Below are 14,527 nucleotides of genomic sequence, written 5' to 3'. Positions count from 1 at the left end.
TTACACTGTTGGTGGGACTATAACCTGAAGCAGCCACTCTAGAAAACGGTATGGAGGGTCCTCAAAAAGTGAAAATAGAGCTACCCTATGACCCAGGAAATGCCCTACTGGGAATTTACCCCAAAGACACAAATGTAGTAATCAGAAGGGACACATGCACTTCAATGTTTATAGCAGCAATGTCCACAATGGCCAAACCAGGGAAAGAGCCCAGATACCCATTGACACATGAATGGATAAAGAAGATGTGGTATATACAATGGAATACTACTCAGCCTTCAAAAAATGAAATCTTGCCATTTGGAACGATGTGGATGGAACTAGAGGGCATTATGCTAAGCGAAATAAGCCATCAGAGAAAGACAATTATCCAATGATCTCACTCATATGTGCAATTTAAGAAACAAAACAGGATCATAGGGGAAGAGAGGAAAAAATAAAAGATGAAATCAGAGAGGGAGGTAAACCATAAGAGACTTAATCATAGGAAACAAATTGAGAGCTGCTGGAAGGGAGGGGTTGGGGGATGGGGTAACTGGGTGATGGACACTAAGGACAGCATGTGATGTAATGAGCACTGGGTTTTATATAAGACTGACTAATCACTGACTTCTACCTCTGAAACTTGTAATACATTATATGTTAATTAATTGAATTTAAATTAAAAAAAAAAGATTGCTTGCAGAATGTGAACCCCTCAGCCAGAATTGAAGAAACACATGATTATCTCTTTTAAATGAATATATATATGAATATTAAATGAATATATATATATATATATATATAGTCCTTGAAGCATTTCAATTTCCTAGGATATTCTCAGAATATTTGTACTTCTATTCCTTTTGCTAAGCTCATCCAATCTTGTCCTATTAATTTCATAAGGTATTATGTGCCTTTATTCGCACCCTTCTATTAACCTGTAAGATTCTCTAATCATATCTTACCATTCCTCCAAAGCCTAGATCAAGACTCACCTTCTGTAAAATTCGTTCTTTAAACACTCAATATAATAGCTGTTTAGTAAATGTGTGCTAAATTATATAAATAAAAAAATTTAAAGATTATTTTAATCAATAAATAAAGCCATAAGTGAGACAAAAATGTTAAATACAATGTATTCATTTAAACTAGCCTAAGAAATCATTAAAAAAAAAATCCAAAAGAGGCAAAGAAAGCACAAAAGAGGAACAAAGAATAGATGGGAGAAATAGAAAGCAGATGGTAAGATGGTAAATTTATATACAACCACATGGATAATTACATTAACTGTAAATGGTCTAATTACCTTAGTTAAAAAGGAAAAACTGTCAGACTGGATTTAAAAAAAAAAAAAAATGGAGACCCAACTATATGCTCACTACAAGAAACCTACATTAAATAGAAAGACACAAATAGATAAAAAGTAAAAGGGCAGAAAAACCATACTGACACTAATCAAAAGAAACCTGAATAACCATATTAACACTAGATAAAGTACATTTCAGAGCAAAAAATATTCAGAGCAAGGGATAGAGGAAATCATTTCATGATGATAACCCAATTTATTAAGAGGACATTACAATCCTAAATGTTTTTTGCATCAAATAACAGAACTTCAAAATACATGAAGCAAAAACTGTTACAACTGCAAAGAGAAATAGACTTTTCTACCTATACTTGAGGATTCGACACCCCTCACTCAGTAATTGATAGAACAAGTAAAGAGAAAATTATAAGGGCATATAAGGTCTCAATAATACTATTAACCAACTTAAATAACTAACATTTATAGAACACTCTACCCAATAGCAGTTGAATGCATGTTCTTTTCAAATAAACACATGACATGTACCAAAATATACCAGATTGTATGTCATAAGACAAATCTCAATGATTCAAAATATGTTCTCTGACTCCAGTGGAATTAAATTAAATATCATTAACAGAAAAGTATCTGGAAACCCCACGAATATTGGAAACTAAACAACATGTAGATGAAAGAAGATCTCAAAAAGAAAGCTGGAGATATTTCAAACTGAAAAAGAAAAAAACACAATATCAAAACTTCTGGGATGCAACTAAAGCAGTACCTAAAGGAAAACTTATAGCATTAAAATGTCAATATTAGATCAGAAGAAAGGTCTCAAATTGCTGACCTCAGCTTTCACCTTAAGAAACAAACAAAAGAACATATTAAGCCCTAAGTAAGTAAATATTAAAGAACAGCAGAAACCAAAGGAAACAGAAAATAGAATAACAATAGAGAAAATCATGAAATCAAAATCTGATTCTTTAAAAAAAAACTACAAAATTGATAAATCTACAGCTAAACTGCTCTAGAAGACACAAATTACCAATACCAGAAAGAGAGATAACATCACTACATATTCTAAAGATACAAAACAAGTAGTAGGAGAGTATTATCAATGACTTTATACCAAGAAATCAGAAAATTAGATGAAATGGACAAGTTTCTTAAAAAACACAAATTACCAAAACTCACTCAAAAAGAAATTAATAGCCTGAATAGTCCGAAATCTATTAAAGAAATCGAATTTGAACTTTTAGTTAAAAACATTCTCCACAAAACGAAACCTCCAGGTCCATATGGCTTCAAAAGAAATTCTGCCAACCATTTACCAATTCTACAAAAATGGTTGCAAAATATTTAAGAGACACAAATAATGCCTAACATTCTATGAGATTACCATTCTGTGAGAAAAGACAAAGATATACGACAAAAGAGAACTACAGATCAATATGTCACTCATCAACATAGATACAAAATCCTCAATAAAATTTTAGCAAGTTGAACCCAACAATATATAAAAAGGGTACTATATCATAATGAAATATAGTTTATCTCAGGAACACAAGTTTGTTTTAACATTCTTTATATATCTTATTAAAGGACTATAAAAGAAAAGTCATATGATTATGTCAATAAATGCAGAAACAGAACTTGCCAAAATCCACCATCAATTCCTAATAAAAACTGTTGAACTGGGAATAGAAGAAAACTTCATCAACCTGGTAAAAGTCATCTACAAAAAACTTACAGCTAACATCACATTTAATGAAAGACTGAAGACTTTGCCCTTAAGATCAAGAACAAGGCAAGGATGTCTGTTCACACAACTTCTATTCAACCTCGTAACTGAAGCCTCTCTGCTCCTCTTCATTTGATAGACAGCTGCATCCTTTTCTGCATCATCCCTGAGACACAATGATGAAGATCAGAGTACATGTATTTGTCCATATTGGGCACCTGGTCACCAGAGCTCCTTTTAACTCTGACAAAGTAAACACTGTCACCAGAATTGACCCCCTCACTGATCTCAAATACCTGGTCTATGTATTCCAGTATGATTCCACCCATGACAAGTTCAACAGCACAATCAAGGTTGAGAGTGTGAAGCTTGGCATCAATGAAAAGCCCATCTTTATCTTTCAGGAACTAGATACCACCAACATCACAATGGCATAAAGCTGGTGCTGAATACAGTATGGAGTCCACTGGTATCTTTGCTACCTTGAAGAAGGCTGAGGTTCATTTAAGACTTAGAGACAAAAGGATCATCATCTCTGCCCTTTCTGCTGATGCCCCCATGTTTAGAGTGGGCATGAACCATGATAGCAACTCCCTTAAGACTGTCATCAACACTGCCTCCTCCACCACCACCTACTTGGCCTCCCTGGTCAAGTTCATCCATGACAACTTTAGCATCACTGAGGAACTCATGAGTATAGTCCATGCCATCACTGCCACCCAGAACACTTATTGTGGATGGCCTCTCTGCAAAACTGTAGCATGGGTTGCCTAGAACATCATCCCTGCATCTACTGGCACTGCCAAGGCTGTGGGCAAGATCATCCTTGAGCTGAATGGGAGACTCAATCACATGGTCTTCTCCTTCCCCACTACCAAAGTGATGGTCATAAATCTGACTTGTTATTTAGAAAAAAATGTCAAATATGATAACACAAAGAAGGTGGTGAAGCAGGCATGAGAAGGCCCCCTAAAGGATATCCTGGGTTACACTGAGGACCAGGTTGTCTCCTGTGACTTTAACAATAACATCCACTCCTCCACCTTCAAAGCTGGGGCTGGCACTGCCCTCAAAGACCACTTTGTCAAGGTCATTTCCTAGTATGACAATGAATTTGGCTACAGCAACAGGTCAGTGGACCTTATGGTTTATATGGCCTACCAGGAGTATGTGCCCCCTGCACCAACATCCCCAGCAAGAACACGAGAAAAAGAGAAAGGCCCTCTGCTGCTGGGTAGTCCTTGACCCAACTCAATCCCCCAACACACCAAGAACCTCCCATCCTCAACAGATTCCATCCCAGACCCCCTGAAGAAGGGTAGACCCTTAGGAAACCTAATTATGTCATGTATCACCATTAAGTACACTGTACCCAGCCCTAACACCCCCAAGAAATATACCAGAGACTCTGACCAAAGTAGTGGCTAGAAAAGCAATTACAAGAAAAATAAAAAGCATCAATATTATAAAGAAAGAAGAAAATCTCTTTATTTGAAAATAACAATCATGTATATAGAAAACCCTAAGTAACCTACAAAAAAAGCTCCTAAAATTAAAAATTGTGTTTAATTAGGGAAATTGTGTGAAAAGTACAGGGAACTCTCTGACCTACCTTTGCGATACTTCTATAAATATAAAATTATTCAAGACAAAACATTTTAAAAAAGAAAAGCTTGCTCCAATAAACATTCAACCAAATGAAGTATGTTTAGCAAGGCTGCAAGATACAATTCAATAGACAGATAGCAACTGTATTTCTATATACTAGCAAAGAACAATCAGAAATCAAAGTTTTGTTTAAAAAATACCATTTACATGAGTACTGGGTATTGTATAAGACTGCTGAATCACTGTCCAGGATAGTGTATCCTAACAGTGTATTGCCTGGAGAGGAACTGTCATCTTCCTTCTACCATTCACTTGCCCAAGTACTGGAAAATCTTGTAGAAGGATGCTGATTGGCTTGGATGGTATGCCCAACCCTATGGCCAAGAGGGTAGGTTGCCTTGATTGGCAGCCTCTACTAGGACCATTTTCTTGGATTATTTCCTAAAGGGTAGAAGAGTGCTGTGCAAAGCAATAAATGTTACAACAAATGTTCCCTAGTCCACTTCTTTTTTCTCATTAAATACTCAATAAATATTTGTTAAGAAATGATATTGTCAACATAAAAAATACTATTTACAATAGCATGAAAAATATGAAGTACTTAGGAATAAATTTGAAAAAGATGTGTAAACATTTATACTGAGAGAAGTTAGAGGACCTAAACAAATGATGAGATAATACCAAGTTCATAAATCAGAAGACTCAATATTGTTATGATGTTAATTTTCTACAAATAGATCTTGAGACTCAATGTAATTCAATCAAAATCCCAGCAAGCTTGTTTTGTAGAAACTAACCGATTTTAAAATTCATGTGGAAATACAAAGGACCTCAACTCGCCAAAGCAACTTTGAAAAAGAACAAAGTTGGAAACTTATACTACCTGATTTTAAAACTATGATGAAGCTATACAGTAAACAAGACAGATGGTACAGTATTAAAGATAAATCAATGAACAGAATGGAGGAATAGAGAGTATATTTAGACCTATACATACATGCGATTGATTTTTGACAAAGGCACAATGGCAATTCATTAAAGAATTCAAAAAATTGTGCTGAAACAAATGGATATCCTTAGGCCAAAATAAATTAACTTTAAAAATTAACTTTAAAAGGAATCCTATATTTAAAAGCAAAACTTAAAAACATAGAACTTCTACGAGAAAATCTTGTGCCCTTAGGTTAAGCAAAGATTTCTTGATAGGACACCAAAATGTCCTACACAAGAAAATCAGACAAACTAAAACTTCATCAAAATTAAGAGTTTCTGCTCTTCAAAGACACCATTAAGAGAATAAAAGGGAAATGAACTGAGAGAAAGCATTTGCAAATCACATTTCCCATATATTCTTTAATCCAGATAAGAAATCCTAAAATACACTAGTAAGAAAATCAACAACCTAATGAGAAAAAAAGTGGGCAAAAGATTTGAAGCAGACACTACAACAGAGATATGCAGATGGCAAGTAAAAACATGAAAAGATGCTCAAAATCATTTGTCTCTAGAGAAATAAAATTGAAAGCATGAGATACTAGTCATATCTATTAGAATGGCCATGATAAAAAGGACTTCACATATCAATGTTGACAGGGGTTTAAATAAACTACAACTCTCACACACTGCAGGTAGGCACATAAAATAGTACAACCACTCAGGAAAACAATTCAGCAGTTTCTTAAAAAGTTAAGCATATAACTACTATATAATCAGCAATTCCATTCTAGGTATTTAGTCAAGAGAAATGACAGCATATGTCCACACAAAGACTTATACACAAATATTCATAAAGCTTTATTTACAATAATCTAAAACTGAAATAACTCAAATGTTCATTAACAAGTAAATGGGTAAATAAATTGTGACATACCCATACGATGGAACACTACTGAAATAAGCAACAACATTGGCTGAAAATCTAAATCAGTTAGATTCACAGATCCCCTCCTCTTCTTGGAACAGCAGAATGGGAGATTTATTCTCTATAATGGATAAAACTCATGGTCTCTGGACTACAAAATAACAGGCAAATTTGAGGGAAGGGATACAAAATGGTATGAGGTAGTCATTAAAACATTTTTTCAGGACTATTTATTGAATGATTTTTCCTTTTCTTTCATCTTTCAAATATCAATTTTTTCTTATAGTAAATTCTTACATGCATTGCTCATCTATTTCTAGGTGTTTCCCTGTATTCATTGATTTCTCTATCCTGGCACCAGAATCATAGGTTTTTAGTATTATTTATAATTGGTGGTACATAGATCCTCTTACTGCTTCTTGTTTCACAATTTTTTTCTGCAAATTCCTCTAGATGCCTATGAAATAAGAGTACTAATATGAAGACTACAGATACAAAACCAGTTACCATATAATTTTAATACTATAAGAGAAAGCTCATGAATGCTCATCAAAAGGGCAAAAATTAATTAAGATTCACCTACACCATGGAATGTCAACTAACAAAGTAAATAAGTTTGATCTCTATGTATTGACCTTGAGAGTTAACCAAACATATTAAGTGAAAAAAGCAAAGCGCAGAATATTGTGTGTTAATGTCCTAAATGTTTTACATGTATTATTAACTCATTTATATCCACACATTATTGTTTCCATTGTATAAGATTTGCAGTAACATAGAAAAATGTATGCAAAAATACAAAATTCACCTCTGAATTATTTGAAGAGTCAAAATTATTATGTATTCACTTTCAAAGAAAAACAAAAAGACAATAAAAACAAGGGGAGAAAACACAGGTTTACTCCAGACTGTGAAGACCCTTATAACATGTCAAGAAACTTAGTCTTTATTCTGCAAGCAACCTGGAATTAAGAAGTATTATCAGAAAGATACTAAGCAGCAGAAAGATATTCAGATCAGTGTTTTAGAATGAAAGTTCTTGTAACATTTGGAAGGTGAACAGAGTGAACAAATTGGTGACAGGGAGTCAGGCTAATAAGTCAAGGGAAGGAACAAAGAAATCTAACTAATGGAGATACAATGGTGGAAAGAGAAGAGGGAGGAAATTCAAATAGATGTATCTAAAATAAAACCTATGGGAGAATGTATGCATATGACAGGATAAGAGCAAAAGAATGAAGTTTCTACCATGAATGAAATGCATGGATGATGAGATATTTCCATTAGAGAGAACTGCAAGGGAGGGGTGTCTTTTGGGGAAAGCCAAGCTTCAGTTAAGCTTAACTAAAACACGATATTGCTCAGGAATACATTCAGCAAAGGATGGAAAAGAAATGAGAAAATACTGTAAATTAGCTCAAACTATTTCTAAAATGTCCTGCACGTTATAAAACCTTATAAATAGTTAATAAGGGGGGCATGTGGGTGGCTTGGCAGGTTAAGCATCCAATTCTTAATTTCGGCTCACGTCATTATCTCAGGGTCATGAGATTTAGCCCCACGTGGAGCTCTGAGCTCAGCAAGTAGTCTGCTTGAGATTTTCTCTTTCCTGCTCCCCTTACCCCCCATACTCGCTCGCATGCACTCGCGCACTCTCTCAAATAAATCTTTAAGAATAAATAGTTAATAAGGGGAGATACTGATATTTATAACTAAAATTAGATTCAGAGTCTATAGATTTGATTTACCCATTCCATTCTCCATTCACCATTATCAGAAAAAAACAATTAAGATAGCATGAAAAAAATCTCTAGTGCATGTCTGCTTTCCTAAATAGAATGGATGTGGATACATACAATCTTTTTATAAACAATGAAGTTTAGCATAGAATTTTAGCATATATGTAAATATATTTGACTGCACCTATTGACAGAGCCAGTAGGCACATATCCATGTATCCATAGCACATTCACACATATTTGAAACACTATAAATAAGCCAGACCCAAAGCTTCCAACTAAAAACTTAATATAAAAAATAAAACTTGATGGTTAAAAGCTCAAGCTTCGTGCTAATGTTCTACTTCATTCCAGCTTTTTGCACTGCACTCCTCTTGTTTCTCAACAATAATCCGCAAATTTAAAAAGAGGGCCCATATTAACATAGATTTGTTTTATAAAATGCAAGAGTTTCTAAGTAGTTGTAAATGCTTATTACGTAATCCCAAAAAAGGGCGATTTATAGATCTTTGGTGTTAATCTAATATGCACTCAATTCCAACTCCTATACCTACTTATCAATATTTTAAATTCTGTTTGTAGGAATTCTTGCCCAGGACGAATGCTCTGAGCCAATCAGAGATCCCCAATTACCAAAGATTTAATTTCCTTTGTTAAGTATTTGTACTTGTGCAACAAACTGGATTAGTATGTTTTAGAACAAACATAAACAAAATAGGTTTTCTATAGAACTTTCAAATAATCAGGACAGTCATGAGTCAGAATGTTTTACTCCCTGAGCTTTCACATACCAGAGAAGACTGTTCATAAATAAACTGTAAGCCTGAGTTTCTTGGGCCAATATTCGCAAGTATAGTAAGATTTAGGCACAGCAACTCCACAAATTGATCATTACACCCTCTACCAACTTATGGGAAATATCCACCAGCAACATAAGACTGCTTCAGCTTTTTTAAAATTTAAAGTCAATTAATTAACATATAGTGTATTATTAGTTTCAGAGGTAGAAGTCAGTGATTTATCAGTCTTATATAATACCCAGTGCTCATTACACCACATAACCTCCATGTCCGCCACCCAGTTACCCCATCCCCCCACCCATCTCCCCACCAGCAACCCTCAGTTTGTTTCCTATGATTAAGAGTCTCTTATGGTTTATCTCCCTCTCCGATTTTATCTTGTTTTATTTGTATAAATAAATCTTCTGTTTTCTTAAATTACACATGTGAGTGAGATCTTCTGTTTTCTTAAATTCCACATGTAAGTGAGACCATAGGATAATTGTCTTTCTCTAATTGACTTATTATGCATAGCATAATACCCTCTAGTTTCATCCATGTCATTGCAAATGGCAAGATTTCATTTTTTGATGGTTGAGTAGTATTCTATCATATATAACACATCTTCTTTATCCATTCATGTGTCGATGGATATCTGGGCTCTTTCCATAGTTTGGCTATTGTGGACATTGCTGCTATAAACATTGGGGTGCAGGTGTCCCTTTGTATCACTACATTTGTATCTGTGGTAAATACCCAGCAGTCAAGACTGTTTCAGCTTTTCTTGATTCTCTTCTTGACTCCTGACACTTGAAATCACTCCAGGGTTCCAGATATAGACTCATAGAGGATATGCATCAAATGCTTCAGGCGGGGTCAAAATATGTAGGAATGGTCTTCTAACACATCAGATAATTTCAAGCAATGCAAAACAAAGTCCCTCTTCTTTGTAGTTTGTATCTCAATAGTTTGCTTCCATTTTTGGATGAACCAAACAGACATACACATGCTTTGGAGCACTGTAAGTTCTCATCTCTACAGTGATGATATAATTTTATTATCATGAACTTCTATTATCATTGGAAGTGTCTCATATGAATCAAATGTATCTAGAATAATGTGGCCATACATGTAAATATAAAGTTTCCAGTTAATGTTTCCACATTTAAAGAAGTTCCAGTTGTTTCCATATTAAAAAATTAAAAAGAGATAAATGAGTTTTAATATATTTTAATCTAGCATATTCAAAATATTATCATTTCAACACATATCCAATATAAAATTGAAGTATTTTTACATTCCTTTTTGTACCGTTTCCAAAATCAGAGTTGATTTTACACTTATAGAACATTGCAATTAAGACTAGTGATATTACAAGTGCTTGATAACCACAGGTGAACAGTGGCTACTTCACTGTACAACACAGGGAAGGTCCTATTATTCCCAGGGAAAAAGAGAAAACTTAAGATTAACTCTGATAATTTAAAATGTTTTCTAAAAGTAACTGAAAACATTGGCTTTATGGTAAATAAATGGCTCATTTGAATAAGTCACAGAAAATGTAACAATTTCTCATCTTTTAGGCAAAACTATGTAACAGACCTAGTACACAGTCAAAATGGAGACTATAAATGCACATTTTACATAAGTGGGTTTACATAGGAAACACCATAGCCAAAATTACAATAACCAAACCTTTTTTTTTTTTAATATTTTATTTATTTATTTTACAGAGAGAGAGAGACAGCCAGCGAGAGAGGGAACACAGCAGGGGGAGTGGGAGAGGAAGAAGCAGGCTCCCAGCAGAGGAGCCTGATGTGGGGTTCGATCCCAGAACGCCGGGATCACGCCCTGAGCCGAAGGCAGACGCTTAACGACTGCGCCACCCAGGCGCCCCATAATCACACATTTTCTAATGAATAATATGCACCTTGAATTGCTTGATGCATATTTCAATAACATATTCACACAGCAAACCAGAACTGGCCAACTATGAGCAGAAATAACTCCTTTAGTTATAATCCCGCAACTTATGATCTCTTTACTACATATATATAGTATATGCCACAAAACAGGATTTTAGAATATGAGAAAGAATTTGAAACCATGCAGAGAACCACAGAGTTGAGAAAACATGAGAGGAAAACTAGAGCATCTATTTCAACCTAGTTTCAACTTTGTCACTAGTACTAAAAGTATAAAACATATTCCTCCCAGCCCTCATCTTCTCTTCTTCACCTGGACATATAATTCCTGAAAAATAAACCAACTGACAAGGCAGATTAATCTCTCACTGTTATGCAAACATTGATTTTGGTGGCAAGTTTTCTTCTTATCCTCATTCTCTTCTTAAATAACAGTATTTCCAAAGGTACTGTGGTAGGCAGAATAATGTTATCCCAAAGATATCCCATACCTTAATCCTTGGAGTATGTGACTATGTTATGTTGCATGGCAAAGGGGATTTCAGGTGGCAGATGGAATTGCTAATCAGCCGACCTTATCCCAGATTTTTTTTTTCTTAAACAACTGCGTTTACTAGAACCACTAAAATAATGAGAGGATCATTCTTGTCCTGTTGATAAATTTTATGGCATTTTATACCATGTAGTATGATGTTTGCTGTCGGATTCTCATGGATACCTTTCCACCACATTAAAGGAAACATTTGTTCTGTCAGTAATGAACAAAAAGACGAAGAATAGAATAATAAAAAACACAGACTTAGGATTCAAAGTTCAAATGTTGGTTCCATCTGTAACTGCATGACGTTGATAGGATTATCTAACCACTTTGTGCCTCAGTTTCCTTATCTATAAAATAAGCAAACCAGTACTAGCTACTTCACAGGGTTGTTAGGAAGATTACATTATACGGTCCATGTAAAGTGCTAGATCAGTGCCTGACACAGACTAATCATCGTTTCTATAGAAAGACTAATCCAGAATACTCTTAAGGTTTGTTAAATTTGTTTAGTATATTATTCAGGATGATCATATAGGTTTTTCCCTTTTAAGACATTAACATATTCAATTCCTGGTAAGAACCATCTTTATACTCCTAGAAGTAAGTCTGTCTCCCCGTGGTATACATATATATAGATTTAATATAATCCTGGATCACTATTTGTAATTTAGGATTTTGCATCCTTATTCATATGTAAAATTGGTCTCCAGTTTTCTTATCTCTTTCATTTCAGTTTTGGTATCAGAGTTAAGTTAACTGAAGAGTTTTCTGTCTTTTTCTAATCTCCAGAATAAATCAACTAACAGAGAAACGAAATTGTCTATTACTTGAAAATTTGAAAGAACAAACGTAAAATAATCTAGGACTAGTGTTTCTGTGGAGTAAATCCTAAAAATTTCCAGTGTGTTCTATGGTTACTGAATTATCAATACAGTCACCTGAGACACCTAATTGACATTTTTCTAGGAAGTCAATTATTTCCATTTATGTTTTCTAATTTATAGATTAAAAACTATATATATTTTTATTTATTATCTTCTATACTTGCAATTCCATCACCATTTTCATGCCTAATGTTCTGTATTATTTTTTTCTTTGGGTTTGCCTGGATGGGTCTATTTTATTGTCATATTCAAAGACAGAGTTAGTAGCTTTATTTTTATCAAACATCTACCAGATGAGTTATTTATTCATGACTTGTTTACTTAGTAATTTACTACTTTCTGGAGTTTTTTTTGTTTTGTTTGTTTGTTTGTTTGTTTGTTTGTTTTTAAGAGAGAGAGAGAGAATGTGCTGGGGCAGGAGGGAGCGGTGGGGAGAAAGAGAAGCTTAAGCAAGATCCATGCCCAACACAGAGCCTGATGTGGGCCTTGATCTTACCCTGAAATCATGACCTGAGTTGAAATCAAGAGTCAGACACTTAACTGACTGAGCCTCCCAGGCACCCCAATTTACTATTTTCTGTTCTTAACTGTAACAATTCAACCATACAACTTTTTATTATATTCTTTATTCTAGCTCTTTAGTTGAATGCTTATTCTTTCCTATTTAAAAATAAAAGCATTACAGGCTATGACATTGCTATTGAGTAGGATTTTGTCCATATCACTTAGGTTTTGACAAGTCATATTTTCATTTCAATTATTACACACATATAGTTTATAAAATTCAATTTTGATTTCCTTTTTATACCGAAAATCAGTGCTTGCTTTTAAATTTATAAGTGCTTAGATTTGTTGCCTTTTAATAATATATTTCTAGTTGTAACACATTACAGTCAGAGGGTATAATTATTCAACTTCAAATTTCTTTAGATGTTCTTTGAAAACTAGTATGTAGTTTTCTTATGTTATATGAGCACTAAAAAGTATATTTGTTGTTCTTAAAGGTGAGATATATTTTTAAAACTTCTTAATTACATAAGTCATACCATCTATAAACCTATCTTGTGTACTCCATCATCAAAATTTGGATAGAAACAGGAATTTATTTGCCAAGAAAGGTGTCCTATCATAAAACCAGCATGTGACCTCCTCTTTGATGATTCTGTGTTTGGCCCCAACACAGACTGTCCTGCGCTTGTTATCAGTGATGTTGAAAACTAGCCTACTCAGAGTAGTACCACATGGAAATCCAGGCCATAGTTACCAATGCCTGAGTCATATTTGATCCCCAGATTGATGTACTCCTGGACTCCAAAACCAAAGTTTCTAGTATCAAAGAAGTTATTTTTTCCTTTTCTTAATGAAGATTTTATTTATTTAATTTTAGAGAGAGAAAGAGAGCGGACATGTGAGCAGGGATGGGGGGAGCAGAGGGAGAGAAAGAATTTCAAGCAGACTCCCTGCTGAGCGCAGAGCCCAACAGGGGGCTTGATCTTATGACTCTGAGATCATGACCTAAGCTGAAATCAAGAGTTAGACGCTTAGCCACCAAGGCACCCCAAGAAGTTATTTTTCCTTAACTCACACTCCTGCACCTTTAGACCTTTCTCTATGATTTCTTCTGCCTTGGCCCCATGGACTGTGCAACGGACAGCAATTTTTTCATTTCTCCTGATGCCAAAGGATCTGATGGTGTATTTAGTTTTGGAGAACACAGGGGTCTGGCCTGTGAGCTACTCCAGCACCTTGGCTGCCTGACTCAGTCTCTCTCCACTCTCCCCCACACAGATGTTGAGGCAGAGCATGTGGATGCAAAGTTCCTGCATGGGGTTCTCCTTTTCACCTTGATCTTGCTCTATGGTGGAGAACAGGAAGACAAAGTCTGTCATTGAACTATTATCACATTTTCTTTGGGGCACCTGGGTGGCTCAATCGGTTAAGCATCTGCCTTTGGCTCAGGGTCCTGGGATCGAGCCCCACTGAGCTGGGAGCCTGCCTCTCCCTCCACTTCCCACTCATGCTCTCTCTCTCTATCTCTGTCTCTCTCTCAAATAAATAAATAAAATCTTTAAAAATAAAAATAATTGTCTTTGTATTTCTAAATTTGCCTCACATTTTGTTTTTCAGTTAAGCAAAAGAATGACATATCATCTTTATG

At 34.8% G+C, this 14,527-nt stretch overlaps 1 protein-coding gene and 1 pseudogene across 1 annotated transcript in view; both read right to left on the bottom strand.

Moving 5' to 3' along the window:
- LOC148108640 (ankyrin repeat and sterile alpha motif domain-containing protein 1B-like) overlaps positions 1–14,527 on the bottom strand; it is a 197,257-nt gene that overhangs the window by 56,254 nt on the left and 126,476 nt on the right. The gene's annotated exons all lie outside the window — the stretch shown is intronic.
- Positions 3,537–14,258, bottom strand: LOC148108641 (large ribosomal subunit protein uL5 pseudogene; annotated as a pseudogene).

The sequence above is a fragment of the Ursus americanus genome, chromosome 17 (assembly GCF_024610735.1).
Source record: "Ursus americanus isolate L20-20 chromosome 17, mUrsAme1.1.p, whole genome shotgun sequence".
NCBI classification, from domain to species: Eukaryota; Metazoa; Chordata; class Mammalia; order Carnivora; family Ursidae; genus Ursus; species Ursus americanus.
The sequence above is the reverse complement of the archived record's forward strand: the minus strand, read 5'-3'. Positions and strand labels throughout refer to the sequence as shown.